At 41.8% G+C, this 20,396-nt stretch overlaps 1 protein-coding gene across 2 annotated transcripts in view; it reads left to right on the top strand.

Moving 5' to 3' along the window:
• CAB39L (calcium binding protein 39 like) overlaps nucleotides 1-20,396 on the top strand; it is a 123,831-nt gene that overhangs the window by 14,553 nt on the left and 88,882 nt on the right. Inside the window, exons 2-3 of one of the 2 annotated variants that reach the window (XM_056133062.1) lie at nucleotides 6,202-6,350; nucleotides 7,238-7,304. The gene's annotated coding sequence lies outside the window, so the exon portion shown is untranslated. The remainder of the gene's footprint in view (nucleotides 1-6,201; nucleotides 6,351-7,237; nucleotides 7,305-20,396) is intronic. The other variant, XM_056133063.1, reaches the window with a different exon arrangement.

Genomic DNA, 20,396 nt, shown 5'->3' with positions numbered 1-20,396 from the left:
GAAGGGAGAACATTGGGAACGACATATCCATCATGTGGTATGTGGTATGTGGGCAAGTGGATGTGGCTATTAAAGAGATCTGAGTAGAAGTCATGAATAATCTTCTCCATTGCCCTTCTGGAAGATGTGATAGATCCATCATGATGTCGGAGGGCAGTCATCTTGGTTTTGTAGTTGGTGAAGGACAGGCGGGCATTACGAATGTTTTTCCCAGCTTCTGCTGCATCTACCAGTACTGCTGCTCTCCTGTTTTTGAGGTCATCCTTGATGGCTTTTCTGCACTGTTTTGCCAGTTCGGACGTTTGCTTGTGGTTGCCTGAGGCACGTGCCACGCCACGTTGGCGAATAAGTTCAAGAGTGTTCGAAGAAAGACGGTTTTTTGTGGTTATCTCTCTCTTGGCATTCCTTGCACAATCATGGAGGTGCTGAATCATTCGATCGTATTCCTCATCAATGTTGTCAATGATGGCATCTTCCCATGTTGCTGCAACAGAGCCAAAGAGTTCCCAGTTGGTGGTCGTTCTGGGAGTCCTCTTCTTAAACCTTGCATTCTTTTCTCCTCGTTCTGTGAGGTAGAATTTTGCACGAAGAAGACGGTGGTCTGATCCCGTTTGGAATTTTGGGACAACAGCAACATCGGTTAGGCAAAACCGCCGATTGAATATGATGTGGTCTATTTCATTGTGGAACCGTCCATCGGGAGACTCCCATGTCCAACGTTTAGATTCAGCCTTTTGGAATTGTGAGTTACCATGGAAGGTTTTGGTTGACATGATGAACTCAGACAGTCTGTAATATATATATATATTACATATATATACTTATATATGTATACATATATATACATACATACTTAATATATATTAAGACATATAGTGTAAACAAATGTAATCTCAACAAAAATGAATTAACTGCATATAAAGCCCTGGTTTCAACCCCCAGCACCATACATACATACATACATACATACACACTTAACTGACATTTTTTTTTTAAACTTCATTTACTTCTGCTTGCCAAAACAGAAGTTTCTGCAGGACTACAGTTGTCGACAGTTCTGTATTTTTTTTTTTTTACTTTAAAGGAAACTTGAATTTTTAGTCTACAACTATTTTATAGTTGGTGGCAACACCATAGTCCCCCCCGAGAATTGCAAGTGGGAATAGGCTATAGAAATAGTACAGCAGGTAAGGCCCTTGTCTTCCATGTAGCCAAACTGGGTTTGATCCCCAGCACCATGTGTGGTTGGTTACCCAGGTACCCTGAGGGATCACTCCTGAGCACAGAACTTGGAATAGCATGGCTATATCTCTGAGAGTGACCCCTAAGACACCCCTCCCCAGTTTTTTTTTAACATGGATATATAATGCGTAAATTACTGTCATGTCTGCCTCGCAATTTAACACCCTAACCATGTAGGGGAGTCACCAGCAACATGCAGCAGATCCAGCACTGAAGCCCTGCTGACGTGGCAAGTGGAGGTGGCAGACTTGAAATGGAGGAGAGGGAAGCATGATGGAGGGCAGTAGAACGTCGATAAAATCACTCCAAACAGTTCATGCCCAATTCAGTCAACCTAATCAATGACTGAATAAATAACAATACTCCTACATAAAAAAAAAAAATCACTCCAAACAAAGTCCTAACTTTGGGCAGGTGCAAGCCCTGTTACGGAAAAGGAAAGGACTTGTAAATTCATGGGACTAGGTAGACTTTTCTTGGAAATGAGAATGACTGGGAAGGAAAGGGGCGTTTACTTGGAGACTTGGTGGTAAGGAGAATGAAAAGATGGTAGAAATTAAGGAAGTTGGAAAAAAATGAATCACTCCTTCCTTAGCCTCAAAAAGTCATCCGTTTGAAAAACAAGCTGTGGTAGAGTGGGGGACTAGAGAGATAGTCCCATGTATGAGGAGTTTGCTTTGCTCTGGCCAGCTGGGTTTGATCCCTGACATATCATATAGTCCTCCACTGATCACTGAGCACATAGCCAGAAGTAAACCCTGATTGCTGAATATGGCTCAAATCTGTCTGTCTCCCCGCCCTTCCCCCCAAAAAAATCCCTGTAGGGCTTAGTGGCAGAGTACATGCTTCATGTGTGTGAGGCCCCGGTTTTGGGTCCTGGTACCACAAAGGAAAAACCTATACTGAACAGAAAATTCTGTTCAACTAAAATACCCAGTAATTCTTTTTTCTATATACTACAGATATATGTGTGTGTTATATCGACACACATTTTATTTCCTTCTCTATGCTAATATCACCTACTTAAGAAAATTAAAATACTTCAAAATGAATAGAAAATGGAAGATAACGTTCATGTTTTTATATTAGTAGAACATAAAATGAGTAAAATCATTTCAGCTGATAAACAAAATGAACAAAACGTTCAAATATCAACCTAAGAAAGTAAAGTAGTAAATAGTAAAGGCCCTCCCGTTGATCATCGATTTGCTCGAGCGGGCCCAGTAACGTCTCCATTGGAGACTTTGTTGTTACTGTGTCTGGCATATCGAATACGTCACGGGGAGCTTGCCAGGCTCTGCCGTGCAGGCGAGATACTCTCGGTAGCTTGCTGGGCTCTCCGAGAGGGGCGGAGGAATCGAACTCGGGTTGGCCATGTTGGCTGCGTGCAAGGCAAACGCCCTACCGCTGTCCTATCGCTCCAGCCCCAACCTAAGAAAATAATCTTATAACACTTCTACCTGAACTAGATATCGTCAAAGAAGTATTTTCAGAGATAAAGCCTCAAATTCAGAACCCCAAAACAAATAGACAATAGGAAAAAAATAATAAAGGTTAATTTTCTGAATTCAGGAAATGAGGGAAAAGGAAACAGTCTGTTAATATGAAGGCAAAACCCACCGAAGTTGCTAAGGGAGAGAGAATAGAGTTGAGTGACTATGAGGGAGGTTGAAGAAAGACATGATGTGAAGACTGTAAATTAGAACTTAGGGCAGCGAGTAAGACACTTGCTTTGCATGTGGCCAACCCAGGTTCAATTCTTGCCACCTGGCCACCGCTGGGTGTGGCCAAAAAAAAAAAACTGAAAGGAAAGAAAATTTAATGAGTATTAGGGAGAAAGCTCAAAGGGCAGGATCACATGCTTTGCATATATGAGCCCAAGTTCCATCCTTTGCTCCTGATTCCTAAGCACTGCTGACTGGCTCAGGCCCCAAGAGGAAATGAAAGACGCCTACTACAAAGAAGGAAAGTTTTTTTTTTTTTTAAAGGCAGAAAGTTATTGAGAGAGGTATGCAGAATTGGAGTTCCTGTGAAGAAAAATATGTGATATTTAAGCTGTGACATTAGCGTAATTACTCCATGGAAATATCCCGAATGTAGTAGCAAGCACAAAACAACATATTGAAAAAGAATAATTGTGTTTCTGGAAAATTTGGGATGGCCAGCAATAAATCAAATCTTGGTGAAACTACTGAACTTTAAATACACTGAAAACTCGAGGCTTAGAGGCAAGCAAAAAAGCATGTTCTGGCTGATACGGAGCTTGCCGGGAAGGTGTTGGAACCCTTTCATTTTTAAGGAGTCCAGAAGGCACTATTTGTTCTGAGTTGCTTGTCACAGGACAGTTTGAGATTCTTCCCCAGGTCTCTGTCATGGAACTGTGCTTGCTCAGCCCCAGAATGGCTGTGGCTTGCACTCATCAGTTCTCTAACGGGGGCAAGGAAAGACTTTGAGATTTGATGAAAAGAGGCAGACCTGTCTCTGGCGATAATTGTTACTATGCCAAAGGATTTGAACATCTTGATTAAGGAAACATTTTCCTGAATGATGAAAAAATAATTTATACTCATCTACTCCTACTAGAAAGTTGTATTTCACATAGTGCTTAATAAAATTAAGAAAAAAAGTATCTGTAACACACTTCTCAACAGCAGGATGCAAAGCAAAACTGCTGTAACATTTTAAATCTGTGAAGATGTAAGCTAAGGATTTTATGCATTTTGCCTCAATCCCAGAAAAAGTTAAAAGACGGATTAATTACACTGTATTTTTTGTTTTGTTTATTTTGTTTTTGGCCACCCCAGTATTGCTCTGGACTTGCTCCAGGCTCTGTGCTTAGGGCTCACTCCTGGCAGTGCTCAGGGGACCTTATGGGGTGTTGGGGATTAAACCTGGGTTGGCCACGTACCAGGTAAGTGCCCTACCTGCTGTGCTGTATTATGACTCTAGCCCCATAATTCCATTATACTTAAAGACATATTTACATAGTTAAAAAAGTCATAAATATAGTTGAAAGAGAAGTGATTAAGTGAATAAGTATTTGAACTTGGGTCACAAAGAGCTAATATCCATAATTTAACCCCCTCACCCATAAAAACAAATGACTATTAACCCAAAAGAGACAAAAAAAAAAACCCCAAAACATGAAGAGTTCAAAGAAAAAGAAATGCAGGGGCCAGCAGGTACAGCAGGTACAAAGGGTAAGACATGTAACACATTGCCTTGCATGCGACTGACCTGGGTTAATCCCCTCTACCACATATGGTCCCCTTAATGTAGAACCTGGTGTAAGTCCTGAGCATCACTAGATGGCCCAAAAACGATAAAAGAGAGAAAGAAAAGGCAGGTGAAAAATATGTAAGATACTAATTTCATTTGTACCAGAGAAGTACAAATTGTAGTTAAACTAAAAACTGTAGCTAAACTAAAGCCCTTTCTGGCCCAAATCCAGAATTATGCACTATGTTCTTCAGACTGTGGAGAAACACTTTGATGCATTGCTCTTAGGACTACATAAACACAAAGCCTGGGAAGAATTTGGGCATTATACAACAGAATTACACAGCCCTGAATCAGACATTTAATTTATCAAGATTCATTTTATAGACATACTGTCATAAAATATAAACTGGCATTTATAGAAAGGTAATCAAAACAGCATTTCTTTTGCATAAATAAAAGATTGGGCACACCCCAGATGCCTCTGTAATAGGGCACAGAATTGAGGCTGGCCTGCAATGGAACAGTCTCTGGGTAGGTCTGTGTTTCCTGGTTATCCTTCCCCCACTAGACATAAAGAGAATGTCCGAGCCAGGGAGAAGCTCAGAGCGCTGATGTGCCTCCATACGTGAGGCCCCAGGTTAGACCCAAGCGCCACATTACTCCCTGAGCACTACAGGATGTGATCCTGGTGGACCCTGAACTCCACCAGACATAGCCCCAGTGGCTCCCAGTACATGCTCTCTGCTTCACTGATCCGTCAAACCCAACTAGCCAAGTAGCTAGCACCTCCCACCCTCCCACCTCCCAATAAACGAATGTAGAAATCTCCATGTACCAACATAGAATGATATATAATATATTATGAAGTTGGGGGAAGAGGGAACTTGAGTAATGAAAAAGTACAGAGAATTTCCTGAGGGTAGGAGGAGGGAATAAAAACAGGATCAACAATAAGAGATTTCTGCAAATAACTTGGAGAGAGTTTTGATCTTGGAATCATGTCTGTCTTTATAGTCACAGAAATCTGAGATCCGGGCATGTGGCTCAGTGGTAGAGCAGTTGCCTTGGAAGCCTGAGGGGGTGTTTTAGTCCCCTGTGACCACCCCTATTGGAGTACATCCCTGCTGGCACTGCCAGTGCTCTTCCCAGTGCCACAGTGTATGTTTGAAGCTGTGACCAAATGTGAGACCCCTGGACCTGGCAACAAGGACAGCAACAAAGAGAAGGGAAGGGGAAACACTAAATTAAGTGGTTAGCATGGAAATCAAGATTTAACAGGCACTGAAACAACGTACATAACTGTAGCATTTGGTGACATCACCACTCCTGAAAGTGGCTTTAGAACATACATTTTGGAATAAACCTATGTAATGGGCATATTTTAGAGCAATATTATTATGTTGCTATTTTAAAGATATTTAACTATTAGATTAACTGACTGTTGAACAAAACCATCACACTTTGTCAAGCCTATACATTTAGAAAATTTACTCTGATCCTTTAGAACAAAGTGGAAACGAAGTACAAAGTTACATTGAAGAATAGTTACCATAATATTTCCCCATATGGTGGCCACTGTACTTGTTACTATATATATGTATATACATATGCATTCATATATAAAATACGCATATGTTACATATACATATATATGTATGTATATAAGTGGGTGGTTGGAATTTAAAACCAGATCTATGTAATTCCAAAGGCTGTGCTTTTTCTACTACGTTATTGCAGGATATACATCAGATATTGAGAAGAAAGACCATCAGGAGCTAAATGTTCTATTTAAACCTGTACTTGCTGCTCAGAAAATAAAGATGCAGACCCAGAGTCAGTGGTTTATATGTTCTTCATGCAAGAGTAATGTACTAAAGGAGAGAATTGTAAGTTTCCTCTGTTTCTGATGGGAAAATACAAACACACTCATTATTTTTACATAAGTGTTGGAGATGGAAATTTTATAAGTTGTCACTGATGACTAAAATTAGTAAAAGATGAAAAGTAAGAAGATAAAAGATTAGAAAGGGAGGGGGGGAAATTCTAGTAGGCATGAGTTTCCATGATGCTGTTAAAAGCAAAAGAAATCTTCAAAGCCTCCATTTCAGAAGTCTTCTAAATTTTGCACAACCTTTTGGTAAATGTTGACTTTAAAATACGTTGTGTTTCCTCTTGTGGAAAAAGAACTAATAGTCAGTCTACCTCTTAACTCATATTGGTTTCCTCTGATTATAAAATATTTTCATTCAATTTGTGTGAAAGAAACAAATTGAAACTACATTTTATTTGAAGTGGGAGATAACTAGGGTGCACCCCACCCATGGCCTCATCCATATGGTACAAACATTCTACCACTGAACTATTGGCCCTCAAGGCTATATTTTAAAGGGTCACCACTGGGGGTGTGCAGGGGTGCAGCTGGAGAGAGCACAGGAGGGAAAGCGTTTGCCTAGTACATGTTGACACAGCTTTCATTCTTGTCACTGCTTATGGTCTCCCGAGCACTTCCAGGAGTGATCCCTAAGCATCAAGCCAGTAGTAAGCCCTGAGCATTGCCAGATATTGATCACAACAACAACAACAAAAAACCCAAAACAAACAAAATAAGGGTCAACCACTTGAAGTAACTGTTGTAGTGGAACTTTCTTGTATTAGTTGATTTACCTTTTTTTTTTATTCTGTGAAAATTTAACTTACAGTTCTGTTTACCTGATAGTATGCGACATTTACTATACATTTTTAAAATTCATTTTGAAACCTTTGTTTTTTTCAGAAACTGTGTTAATCAATAAAGGTCGAAAAAGTTGAAACACATTTGCACATGATTTACAACTTCTAAGGTAAGCTAATGAATGTTTCTCTTAAGATTCTAAGTGCTCTTGACAGAGTTGTGTACTATAATAACACATTAAAAGTTTGCCAGGAATAAATATCATATTCAGACTTAAATTTTACTAAGCATTTGCAGAAATATGAAGTAGACTTTAATTTTTGGCAATATGATACTCTACTAAGTAGTAAATTACTAGGTTCACTATTTTATTGTATTTTATTTATTTGTTTGGTTTTGGGACCATTCTGAGCAGTGTTCAGGGGTACCTCTGACTTGTTGCTCAGCATTTATGCCCAGCAGGGCTAGTATGGTAGTGACCATGATGGTAGTGAGGACGAAGAGGAGGAGGAGGATGAGAAGACTTGAAGAGAATCTGCTGATACTACCCCAGTGGAAGGGATGAGCGCTCCTGAAAATGCCATTCCTTCAGTGGAAGAGGAGAAGGATAAAATGAGGACAATGATGAGGAAACAGGAGGACAGGGAAAAGAGCCTGTCACAGAAGCACTCAGTGAAAGAAAGAAGGGAATGACCAAACAGAAAATAGCTCCAGAGCCAAGAAATAGAAAGAAGGCAGTGAACCAGCTCATCTTTCAGTGTCTTTGTTGGAACATGAGCTTTAACAAATTTGCTCCTGAATTGAAAATGGAAATCAGCAAAGATTTTGCTAAAAAGGACCTCGATGTTGTAGATGTCAGAATTGGAATGTTGAGGAAACTTGGGTGTGTAGATTCTGAATCAGCTGAAGACCTGGAAAAGAGCCTTGGAACTTGTTTGCTTGTATATGGGTCTTTGAACCAAAGGGAAAAGTAAGACTGAGATGCAAGAATGCTTTTGACAGCAGAGATGCCTCCAGACACCGCATCAGGCTGAGTCTCATCCGGGGCACCCTGGACGGGCCTGGGTGAGCCCAGCACCCACCCAAACAGAGCCCTGGAAGCTGAAAACCTCCATAACCTAATCCCCGCTCATGGATGGACTCCACTGGCTTGGGACGAGCCTCATCCAGGAATCAATCTGTTGAAAAACTCAGATATGCAGGTTTTGTGACCAAAATATCCATACTCTCATGAAGTCGGGGATGGGTGATCTCTCCACATCTCGCTTTCTTCCAGGAGCCTGGCAGTCATACCCACGAACTGCCTCTGGTTCCATATATGCTCATTAATGACCATGATCCAGAGATTCACAAATCTCAGAAGAGAACAGCAAGCTGCAGAGATGCCTCTAGACCCCAAAGTCACCATCCAGTTAAAAATTTAACTCCAGCTGTATCACCTATTCAAGATTTTAGAATTCCTGGAGCAACATCTGATACTTTACACCACTGGTATACCAGGAGTAGCACACTACATTGGATGGGGTGTAAAGTAGAAGGCAACTAATCTCAATTAAAGAAAATATTCACACACACGGCTTAACCTGTAACAACATGTTTGTAATCTCTAATACAAGGACTTAATGGCTCCAGGGTGAGATACAACAATCTTCACACACTTTCTGCTAAGGAAATCTTTTTTGATCATTTTTAGTGAATTATTTATAACAGGCAATACAAAATAAATTATTTAGGCATGTTATTGGGGCAGGCTTGGGTGGTGGTTGGGAAAATTGGAAATAATAGTGTGAGAAGGCGTAATGGTGTATCTAGGAAATTGAATGTTGGAATGTTGATTGTAATAAATCATTGTGAACAACTTTATAAAAATAAAATAAAAATTTAAAAGAGTAATTCTTTTGACAAAATCTGCATCATGGAGTAGTCAAGATGAATTAGAAGAAGTGTTTGAAGACTCTTTGGAAATTAGAATGGTCAGCAAGAACGGAAAGAGTGAAAGAATTGCTTACATTGAAATTAAACAATCCAATGCAGAGAAACATTAGAAGAAAAGCAAGGGATAGGGTAGATGGACAGTCCATTTACCTGTTCTACCCTGGAGAGAAAGGTCAAAGTCAGGACTATAGAACTAGAAAGAACAGCACTTGGAGGGGTCAATCAAAAACCCTGGCTTTAAACAACCTTTTATGTAGTGCAGTGCAAGGAACTCCCCATTTGAGGAGGCAGACTTATCAAAGTGCCCCAGAAACAGTATGGCAAACCACAGAAGAGATGTTAATAGCATCGTTTTGGTGACTCCATTTGGACAAGGATTGTCCCTGACTCCTAAGGGCTTGGAGGAAGGAGGCTGGTCATCCAAAGGATTTAGTTTGATACATTTCAACAGTGAGGAAGATGTCAAAGCTCTCAGGGAGGCCTTGGAAGGTGGTGAAATGGATGGAAGTGAAGTTACTTTAGACTGGGCCATGCTAAAGCGTAAAGGTGGTTTTGGTGATCACAGTGGGAACTGAGCAGCTTTGGAGGCCAAGGCAGTGACAGAGGAGGCCAAGGTGAGTGGTGCCAGAGGCCTGGGAGACTTTGGAAAGCAAGGTAGCTTTCGAGGAGATAGGAGGAGATGGTGATCACAAGTCACAAGATGAAGATGGAGCAGTTTCTTTTGTCTCTCCATCTTTCTCTCTCCCATTTGCACGGACTCTGAAGTTTTTACTGTTTCCTGGTTGATGACAGACTTCTCAGGACACTGTGTACAGTCCTCTAGTCAACTTGGAAATCCATAGAGATTACATGTCAAGGGAGAAGATTCCATTGGTTTTGACCGGCTCTTTGCGTAAACTTTTTGAAGAGATGAGTGATGGAGCTAACCCGTAGCTGTATGTTTTGAGTTCATAATGTTTCTTCCCATGAACAAAACCATTTTTTCCCTACATCTAGTTGCTCTCTGTTTATTCTGTTTGGGGGAGTATACAGGAAAACAGAATGTTTTCAGTTTTGTTTTTTTTTTCCACTTCAGCAGCTTCAGAACAAATTAAAAGTCTGAAACTCTGAGGAAAAAAGAAAGTGACCCAACACATTATAATATAAACCAACTATAAGATAAGAAATTAAAAATATAGCAATAGAACTTAAAAATTAAATGGTGTGTTAAATCAACATGTAAGTTCAAAAGTGAAATAAAGTAGGCAAGAGAAATAGTACAGGGAATAAGGTGCTTGCCTTGTAGGCAGCCAAGTCCAAATCTGTCCCTGGCACCTGATGGTTCTCTGAGCCCTGCCAAAAGCCATCCCTGAGCACAGAATCACGAGTAAGCCCTCATCACAGTAGGGTATAACCCCAAGACAAATATGGAAAGTAAAAAATTACACAGAAAACCATACATAAGAGAAAAATATGAAGATATATAATGATATGGAAAACAGATTCTTATGTTATATAATCAAAATTATCAAAGGAAAATATGGACTGGGATTCAGGCAGACATTTATATTTGCCTCTGAAAATTGACCAGAACTGATAAAAGATACAAATTTTCAGATTTAAAGAATCAAGTAAATCTAAAGCAAGTAAATAAAAAGTTCAAATCCCTGGCACTGCATCTGATACTCTGAGCACGGCTAGAAATGATCACTACCTGAGCACTACCACATGTGGCTCAAAAGCCAAAACAAACAAAACAAAACAAAAACAAAGAAGAAATAGAAGAGGAAAAAGAGACTGTTGTTTTTCAAGCCAAGGAAGGGAAATAATGAAATAAGAAAAAACAACAATAGAAAGCAAGAGACAAGGGCTCCTTTCTGTTTTCTTTTTCTCGACTTAGTTATTTTGTCTTGTGATTTGGGGGGCCACACCTGGGAATACTCAAGGTTTGCTCTTGGCTCTATGCAAAGGGATTACTTTTAGTGGACCTCAGGGGACCATACTTGATGCCAGGGATCAAACCAGTTAACTTAATTATTTTGAGAATCATCCATGTTGTTGCACCTATGAATAATTTATTTTATCACTGAGTAATATGCCAGTTGAGAATATAGTATAATTCATTTACTCATTCATGAGTAAGTATGGATGGAAAAGGATTGTCTTTAAAATTTTTTTCATTATGACACAGAGATTTACCAAGTTATTTACAATACATTTGTTTCAGGCATTAATTGTCTCAGCACCAATCCCACTGCCAGTGTACCCTTCACTCCGTCAGTGTCCCAGTGTCCAACCTACCACCCCAGCCTGCTTTTTGCAGACACAAATAAATTTACTTCATATCATATTTTGTGTTACAACACAAAAGCAAATGGAATGATCAAAACTTGGATCAGTAGGTCGATTGTGATAATTGTGACATCTCACAACGATGTTACTAACGTCGTTGTCCGGGGTTCGGCTGTGCTGCTTTGTGCTAGCTGAGTTTTCTGGGTGTGGACTCAGTGAGCTTGGTGGGCTTCTGTGCAGCTTTCCCTTCAGATTTACTGTGATTCTACTGGGCTGACAGGATGATGAAATTCTCAGGTGTTCAGAAGCTATGCATCTGGAATAATTTGGTGGCTTGACAGTTTGATGAGGTTCAGTTGCGGAGCTGGGCTGTTTCTATGTCCCCTACAGCTGTGGGCTGCTGTGCCTCCAGGCAGAAGGGGAATCTGCCCACCCCCTTTCAGAGAAGGCCCAGAGTTCTCAGCTGGAACCAGTTTACCCAGGAAGATTCAGCAGTATCATGGTGTTTTGGAGAGGCGAAGCTGGACTGTTTCTGTCTCTTTCAGTTTTTCCAGTGGCCTAATACATATAAAGATGCTATAAATATCTATGTACAAGTCTTTATAAGGATGTATGCTTTTTATTTTATTTTATTTTTGCCACACCTGGTGATGCTCAGAGTTTACTCCCGGCTCTGAACTCAGGGATCACTCCTGATGGTACTTGGGGGACCACATGGGGTTCTGGGGATTAAAGCTAGGTCAGCCACATGCGAGGCAAGTACCTTACCCCCATCCACCCTTTCCAGCTTCTGGATATGTGTTTTCTTTTCTCTTGAATAAATACCAAGAATGCAATAACTGCATCACTTGGTAGAGGATGTTTGAATTGTTAACATGTCCCCAGACTGACATCCCAGTGGAGAAGGCTAACAGTCTCTCATTGTTAAGAGCGTGTGAAATTGTCAGGAGTTTTTATTCTCTGCAAGTCCTGCTCAAAGTGTTTGTTGCTTTGGTCATTTTGTTGTTGTTTAATTAATGACCTGTTTTTGGAGGTGTGGGGGTCATACCAGCCACACCTAGTGGTTCAGGGTCCTTGGGGCTGCTCAGGGCAAGTTGGTGCTGTAGTCAGTATAGATCTTCATAAATCTTCTTGAGTGAACACTTTTGCAAAAATTACTTGTCTTTAAAAAAAATAGCATGGCGGGACTGGAGCGATAGCACAGCGGGTAAGGCATTTATTTGCCTTGCATGCAGCCAACATGGCCCACACAGGTTCGATTCCCAGCATCCCATATGGTCCCCTGAGCACGCCAGGAGCAATTCCTGAGTGCATGAGCCAGGAGTAACCCCTGAGCATCGCCGGGTGTGACCCAAAAAGGAAAAAAAAAAAAGAAAAAAAAATAGCATGGGGCTGGAGCAGTAGCACAGCGGGTAGGGTGTTTGCCTTGCACGTGGCCAACCCAGGTTTGATTCCCAGCATCCCATATGGTCCCCTGAGCATCGCCAGGGGTAATTCCTGAGTGCAGAGCCAGGAGGAACTCCTGTGCTTTGCCAGGTGTGACCCAAAAAGCAAAAAAAAAAAAAAAAAAAAAAAAGCAAAACTGCCAGACTTTTCTAAAGTGGTTATCAATATGAAAATAAATAATCAAATCAGAGAATATCTCAAATGAAACACTACCCAGCTGGACTACTAACAACGTGGCTCAACATTGGACAAAAAAAGAATAAATGCCAATAAATGTTATTAAACATATTAGAAAATGTCACTAACTTACTAATAGTACATATCAAATATGCAGTGAGTACAGTAAGGAGTTCTATAAAGGACCTTTTCATTTTCGTGTGTTGTAGTTTATTTTATAGTGGGCCTTGGAGTAGACCTGGAAGCCTTTTTTTTGGGGGGGGGTTCTCTTTTAGGGAGTGTGATACATGTCCACTCATGTTCCATGAATTATTTTGCAGTCAGATATACAATATTTGCATTATTTACAGTAATCTTACTTTCCCAACAATATACACCCTAAAGAAACCTACTTATTTCACACCAATTCACTGAGATTTCTAACCAAAAAATTATCAGTCAGATAGCCAATGATGCCAAAATGAGGAAATGGTTTGTTTCCAATTAAGATAAAATCCAAGGATTGCCAGGAAATCTCAGGAAGAAGGTGAGGAAGAAGCTGAGGGTGTTATTGTAAAGTCTTTTGGTAATATCTAAGAAAAATGTCGTTTCAGAGTACTATTCAGTTAGGTAAAAAACTTCCTAAAGTTTTTATTGATGTGCCTGAAAGAGCTATTCAATGGAAAGATGCTTTCTAAAACTTAGTGTGGGATCCTGATCCTTCCACCCTCTCAACACATACTCAAGGCTGGGAAGGGCTTCTGTGAAGAAGCTTTGTGCTATGGTTTTTATCTAATGGAAAGAACCTTGTTTCCCAAGATTCTTAGGAGTCATGGCGTTAACAAAATTATATTCTGTGGGTCACAGCTCCCTTGATTAAAGAAGGTAGTACAAAATATAAAGAAGCATCAGAAACCCAAATGTATACATCAGCAGACTGAAAAAAAAAAAACAACCCACCCAGCTGCAAGCACCTCCCCGCTTGAAGGAACAAGGAAGGATGACTCAGAGCGGAGTGTGGAGGGTAGAGTCCAGAGTAAGTGAGAGTTATTTCCTGATAAAAATAGGACTGAGTCTCAATAAGGGAAGTCACAGCATTTGCCTGACTGGTATTCAGTGACCTCTGGGTATCTCTTATTTACCCCCTTTTAAAACATAATAGTGGTTTGCTAATCAAAAATGGGTGGGTCACATAACTTGTTGTAGCTTAGGATCAGTAGCCTTTCATGTGAACGCCACATAGTAAGTGAGTTTGACTTTGCAGCGTCTTGGTCTTCACTGCAGCTCCTCTGCCTTTGTTGTGTGGGGGCTTCTACAAACAGCATGTAATGATGGGTGTAGCCAGAGTTAGTTGCCCACTCTTGCTATCCAGGAGGAGTACTTAGAGAATTGCATCCAAAGGCCCTTTTCCACACTTGCCTATGGTTTGAATGAACACTGAGCCCTTGCTGTATTGTGGTGGACTCTTGGGAATCAGTGAGTCACAGGCTCTGTTGTGGTAGACTGACTTGAAAATGGTTCCCAGGGATCCTGCCTATTGGTAGAACCTTGTGTAGCTCCTTTTCACATGAGTTGGTAGAGTTGGTCTATATGAACTATAGAATGTGGCAGAAGTGATGGTGTTTCACTTGGGAACTGTATTGAGAGAGATTGTGGCTTGTACCTTGATACCTCTTTGTCAGGAGGGAGCCACTTGCCACGGCACAGTCTGCCCTGTGGCGAGAGGGTGGAACTGAGACCTTTAGACCAAGTTTTCTCAGCCTGTTTTCTGATCTCGTTTCCTTCCTGTCGATCCCCCCCCCCCCCCCCCCCCAGGATGCCTTGATTGACCCTTTAGTCTTGTGCTGTGCCCCTTATTTCCGTGATTTTGACCTGTGGCCCCTTTAGAATACCATGGGGCCCACAGGGGCCATATGGCCCCTCATTAAGAAATGCGGTTTCAGACAACAACCACTTGAGCTCCATGAGAAGAGGCTCTAAATCCCAGACAAACCAGCTGAATGAAGATGTGCTGAGTGCAGGATCGATATTTTCACGGACACTGAGCCAGAACTGCCTAGCCAAGTTGGTCTTGTTCCTGATCCTCAGGAACTGTGATATAATACATGTTGGTGGTTTGAAACCACTAAAGTTGGAATGATGTGTTATGAAGCAACAAAGAATTAATACAGCAGCTTCTACTATGAGCCTGTAAGCTTGAGTGAAGAAATCTGGGGGCAAGGTAGAAACAGCCGTTCAGTCAACTGCTGAAGAATCAGCCTGGTCTCCCACACTTCTGTGATTTATTTAAATGACTTTATTACTTAAATCATTCATTAGGTGAGAATTTCTGTTAATACAAAAGTCATTGATAAACATTTTAGTGCATTATCTACACTTGTGGTTTTAATAATTGTGTCTAATTTCTTGTCTTTAATAATGCTTTCTTGGAGCCTGAGTGGTAGTAGGGTGTTTGCCTTGCATGAGGCTGACCCAGGTTTGACCCCGGCATTGCGTATATTCCCCAGTACATCACCAGGAGTGATTCCTGAGTGCAGAGCCAGAAGCAACCACTGAGCATTGCCAGGTGTGCCCAAAACAAAACAAAACAAAAAAACAAACCAAAAAAACAAACCAAAAAATAGCTTTCTTTGTTCTTTTGAATCATTTATAATTTTTCCTTATCATTAAAAGTATTGCTTTTGATTTTTTACCCTCTTACACACACACACACACACACACACACACACACACACACACATGCACACACGGGGGGTGGGTCACACCTGGCAGTACTCAGGTCTTACTTCTGGCTCTACACTCAAGAATCACTCCCAGTGGGCTTGGGGACCATATGAGATGCTGGAGATGGGACCTGGGTCAGCGTGTGCTAGACAAATGCCCATACCCACTGTACTATTGCTCCAGCGCCTCTCTTTGCGCCATTTCTGTAAGTATATTTTCTCAAGTCTATTTATTGGGCAAAAGGGACTAGAATGCATAGATGTTTAATAACTGCTGGTCTGTTCTCCAGAAATTTATAACTGATTCATGATATCACCTCTGGTAAACATACCCGGTAATTCCTTTTATTATAGTTCACAAGTACTGTTAGTTGTATGTCTGCATATTATTCTGCACCTTCATTTGCTTGCTGTAGTCCTACTTGAGGGAGGCGTGTGGTGCCAAGGATAAGGCTTGGGACCTTGCATGTACTAGGCAGGTGCTTTACCTCAGGTGTTATCACCGTAGTCCCACATGTTGCCTCTGGGGCTTGAGCTCCCTGGGACATCAGCACTGCATAAGCCCCTGCACAGAGAGACACTGAATCTGCCAGCCACACCAAGACAGTGCTGGGCTGCCACTGAGACCCAGTTCATCTGTGCAGTGTGGGGACTGCTCCCCACTACCCAGTTTTCAGGGAGCCGTGGTCCCAGGCTGGGATACAGTTAAGGTTCTTTGCTAGGAAAAAAGAAAGTCAGTCCCAGTCTCTACCTGGGTTTAGGCTCTTTGTCTTTCAGTGCAGAAAAGATTTTCCGAGAAGACAGATACTGAGGTCAAATTGTTTGATTGAGAGGGGATACTAATTCTGAGGAGAATGTAGACTTCTCCAGAGAGGAAAGGCCAAAAGTAAGCAAATCTGTGCTTTACAGAAGGACTCAGGCAGGGCTAGCCAGATACTCCAGAGCATGAGCTACTTGTCTTGCGTGCGACTGACCTCTGTTCAGTCCCAACACCACCTGTGATCCCCTAAGCACTGCTGGGGGTCACTCTTGAGCAGGAATAGCCCCATGGCACCTCCCAGTGTGGTCCCAAAACCTGAAAGTGAAAATAAAAAGAATTCTGGCAACTCCATGGTAGGGTGCTAGAACGTATAAAGGAGAGGGTTGGAGTGACAGTCGAGTGGCAAGTGCGTTTGCCTTGCTATGAACCCGGGTTTGATCTCTGGCATCTTGTATGGACCCCTGAGCCCTTATGGAGTGATTCCTGAGTGCAGAGCCGGGAGTAACCCAGAGTGTCGCTGGGTTGGCTCCAAAACAAAAACAAAAAAGTATAAAGGAGAGATTACTCACCCAGTGTTGGGGTGGGGATGAGCTTTGCCCCCAGAAACTACTTAGTGACTGGTGAATTGTCTCTTGAGGGAGGTCCAGCCATTGCATCAGGATGGGCTCCTCTGGTTGCCTTAATTTGGGGTATAAGGCTCGTCTCAAGTCTGGACTGGGTTTTTATTTTGAGAATCTTGAGTCCAGGAATAGGGCAAGACAGGATAACTTCTTTTCACACCATGTCTTGGTTTTTATGGGTTTTTTTTCCCCCTTTTGATTCTTTTCTGGCTACCTACTTTAGTGTTCTTTTTTCTTGTTATTATTAAAGAAGACAGTTTAGATGACACAAGCAAAATTTTTTTTTTTTTATTAGTGAGACACCATGAGGTACAGTTGTAGACTTAAAAATTTTTGTGCTTGGGTTTCAATTATACAATGATCAAATACCCATCCCTCCACCAGTGCCCATTTCCCACCACCGAGGATCCCGGTATCCCTCCCACCCCCCATCCCCCCCATCCCACCCTGTCTCTGTGGCAGGGCATTCCCTTTTGTTCTCTCTCTCCTTTTGGGTGTTGTGGTTTGCAAAAGAAGCAATGGGTGACAATCATGTTTGGTCTTTAGTCTACTTTCAGCATGCTTCTCCCATCCTGGGAGGATCCTCCTCGCACCCTTTATTGACACAAACAAATTTTAATACTTTATGAAATAGTCTCTTGTGGAAAACTTCAAAGTGGAATGGAAAGCGAGGACATTTTTTTTTGTAGTATAAAGAATAAAAAAACAAGGAAGAGACCAAGAGAAAAACTGTCTGGGGCCCAAAAGGCAACATGTTTGGCATGAGCAGGTCCAGAGTTGTGTTGGTACTTGGAGATTAGCTGACTGAGCATTCTGCTTCTGACCAAACAGAGCATTTGCAGGACTAGAAGGCTGAAATATTGGGCTGGAGTGATAATACAGTGGGTAAGGTGTTTGCCTTCCACGCAGCTGACTGGGTTTGATCCCTGGCATCCCTGAGCACTGCCAGGAGTGGTTCTTGAGCACAGAGTCAGAGGTAAGCCCTCAGCATCACTGTCCCATATCAAAGCAAAATAAATATATGTTTTTAAGTTTTTTAATTTTATTTTGTTTGAATCAAGCACTTTGAATTAGTTGAATCACCATCAGATATAGTTACAAAGTTGTTCATGATTGGGTTTTGGTCATACCCAAATCCATCACCCGTCCATTCACCAGTGCACGTTGCCCACCACCAGTGTCCCCAGTTTCCCCCCCTGCTCCCCCACCCCCAGCCTACTTATATGGCTCTCTCTCTCTCGCGCTCTCTCTCTCTCTCTCTCTCTCTCTCTCTCTCTCTCTCTCTCTCTCTCTCTCTTCCCCCATCTCCCCTCTTTCCTTTTGTACATTATGGTTTGTAATACAGGCACTAAAAGTTTATCATGTTTGTTCCTCTACCTACTTTGAGCATTCAGTTCTTGTCCAGAATGATCTTTTTCAGCTATCTTTGTCATACTGGTCTCTTCTCTATCCTAGCTGCCCTCCCGCCACCATCACTGTGGCAAGCTTCCAACCATGGGCCAGTTCTTTTGGCCCTTGTTTCTACTTTCCTTAGGTCTCATACTGTGTTTTCCATATCGCACAAATGAGTGCAGTCATTCCATGTCTATCTCTCTCCTTCTGACACATTTGACTCAGCATGATATTCTCCTTGTCCGTCCGTTTATACAAGAATTTCGTGACTTCACAAAGAGTCCCTTTCTCCCCACATCCACGCCAGCACTGATTTTTCTTGTTCTTTTTGATGTGTGCCAGTTTCTGTGGTATTGGATGATATTTCATTGTTGTTTTGATTTGTATCACCCTGATGATTAACTATGTAGAGCATTAAAATTTTTTTAAACATTGAAATATTGCTAATATTGCACCTAGGGGAAGGAGCAACTAAATCTTGGGCCTAGAAAGTTATTTAGCACATTAGCCAATTAATAGGCTATTAATAACAGTTTTTTGGTTTTTACCTGAAGTGTTCTTTCTATTCCAAGGTGTCACTTTCTTTTCTTTTCTTTTCTTTTCTTTTCTTTTCTTTTCTTTTCTTTTGTGGTTGAAATGTTTCCTTAGGCATCTATTGACTGACTTGGTTTCTTGTTTTCTTCCCTTCCCCTGCTGACCACCCGGCTACCCCCCACCCTCCTTAGGGCAGTTTTGAGAACAGCTAGCCAGATGCACTGGGCGCTATTCTCCTTGCCATTGCCTGATTCTTCTTTGATGAGTAGACAGGCGTTATGACTTAGGAGCAGGAAGATACAAAGTTCGGTTGCTGTTTTTATGGCATGTCATCGGAGTGACATTGAATTCTTGCTGACCTGGGCTACCTGAAGAGGTGGTGCTTGTTATGTTTCCCTGTTGTCAGGTTCCGCCATTCCCTTTCCATAGTCCTCTCTCAAAGGAAGTCTCTGCCGTTAGAGCACAGAGAGTTTTGCTCAGCGAGAGAGCACTTACTTGCTTTGTATGTGTGGGGCACTGGATTCAGTTTCTGATACCAGCAAGAAAGAAAAGTGGGCAGTTATGGTCCACTTGAATTCTTGGGAATTTTTCTGCATCAGAGATGTGATGCACTTTATTACTATTTAGTCATTTCTGTCAGTATGGCCTCATTCATATTTATTATATATTTATATAAATTCATATTTATTATATTTTATATAAAACCAGGGCTTACTCCTGGTTCTGCCTAAGGGATCACTCCTGGCAGGGGTTTGGTGGGCAGTGCAGGTTACAGACAGTATGTGATGCCTGGGACTGAACCGCTTCAGAGGTGTGTGAGACAAAGCATGACCCACCCCGTGCTCTCTGTGGCCTTATGTGACATTCCTTACTGGAGCCACGCACAGTGCAGTCTCCTTTCTTATTGCGGCTGCCGCTTTGCTCTCTGGCGACCGTCGGGCTCTCATTCTCCTGGACTGTACCCCATGCCTGAAGAACTTCACATCGGGACCCATGGCCTAGAATGGAACGAACAGGGTGAGAGACTGTCTGAGTTCATCATGTCGACCAAGACCATTCATGGTAACTCACAGTTCCAGAAGGCAGAATCTAAACGATGGACATGGGAGTCTCCTGGTGGACGATTCCACAACGAAATAGACCACATCATATTCAATCGACGGTTTTGCCTGACTGATGTCGCTGTTGTCCCAAAATTTCTAACGGGATCGGACCACCGTCTCCTTCGTGCAAAATTCTACTTCACAGAGCGGGGAGAAAGGGCTGCAAAGTTCAAAAAGAGAATTCCCAGAATGACCACCAACTGGGAACTCTTTGGTACTATTGCGGCAACATGGGAAGATGCCATTGTTGACAACATTGACGAGGAATACGATCGACTGGTTCAGCACCTCCATGAATGTGCGAGGAACGCCAAGAGAGAG

Source organism: Sorex fumeus, unplaced genomic scaffold (genome assembly GCF_029834395.1).
Source record: "Sorex fumeus unplaced genomic scaffold, SorFum_2.1 ptg000095l, whole genome shotgun sequence".
Classification (NCBI taxonomy): domain Eukaryota; kingdom Metazoa; phylum Chordata; class Mammalia; order Eulipotyphla; family Soricidae; genus Sorex; species Sorex fumeus.
This window is presented reverse-complemented; position numbering and strand designations above follow the sequence as displayed.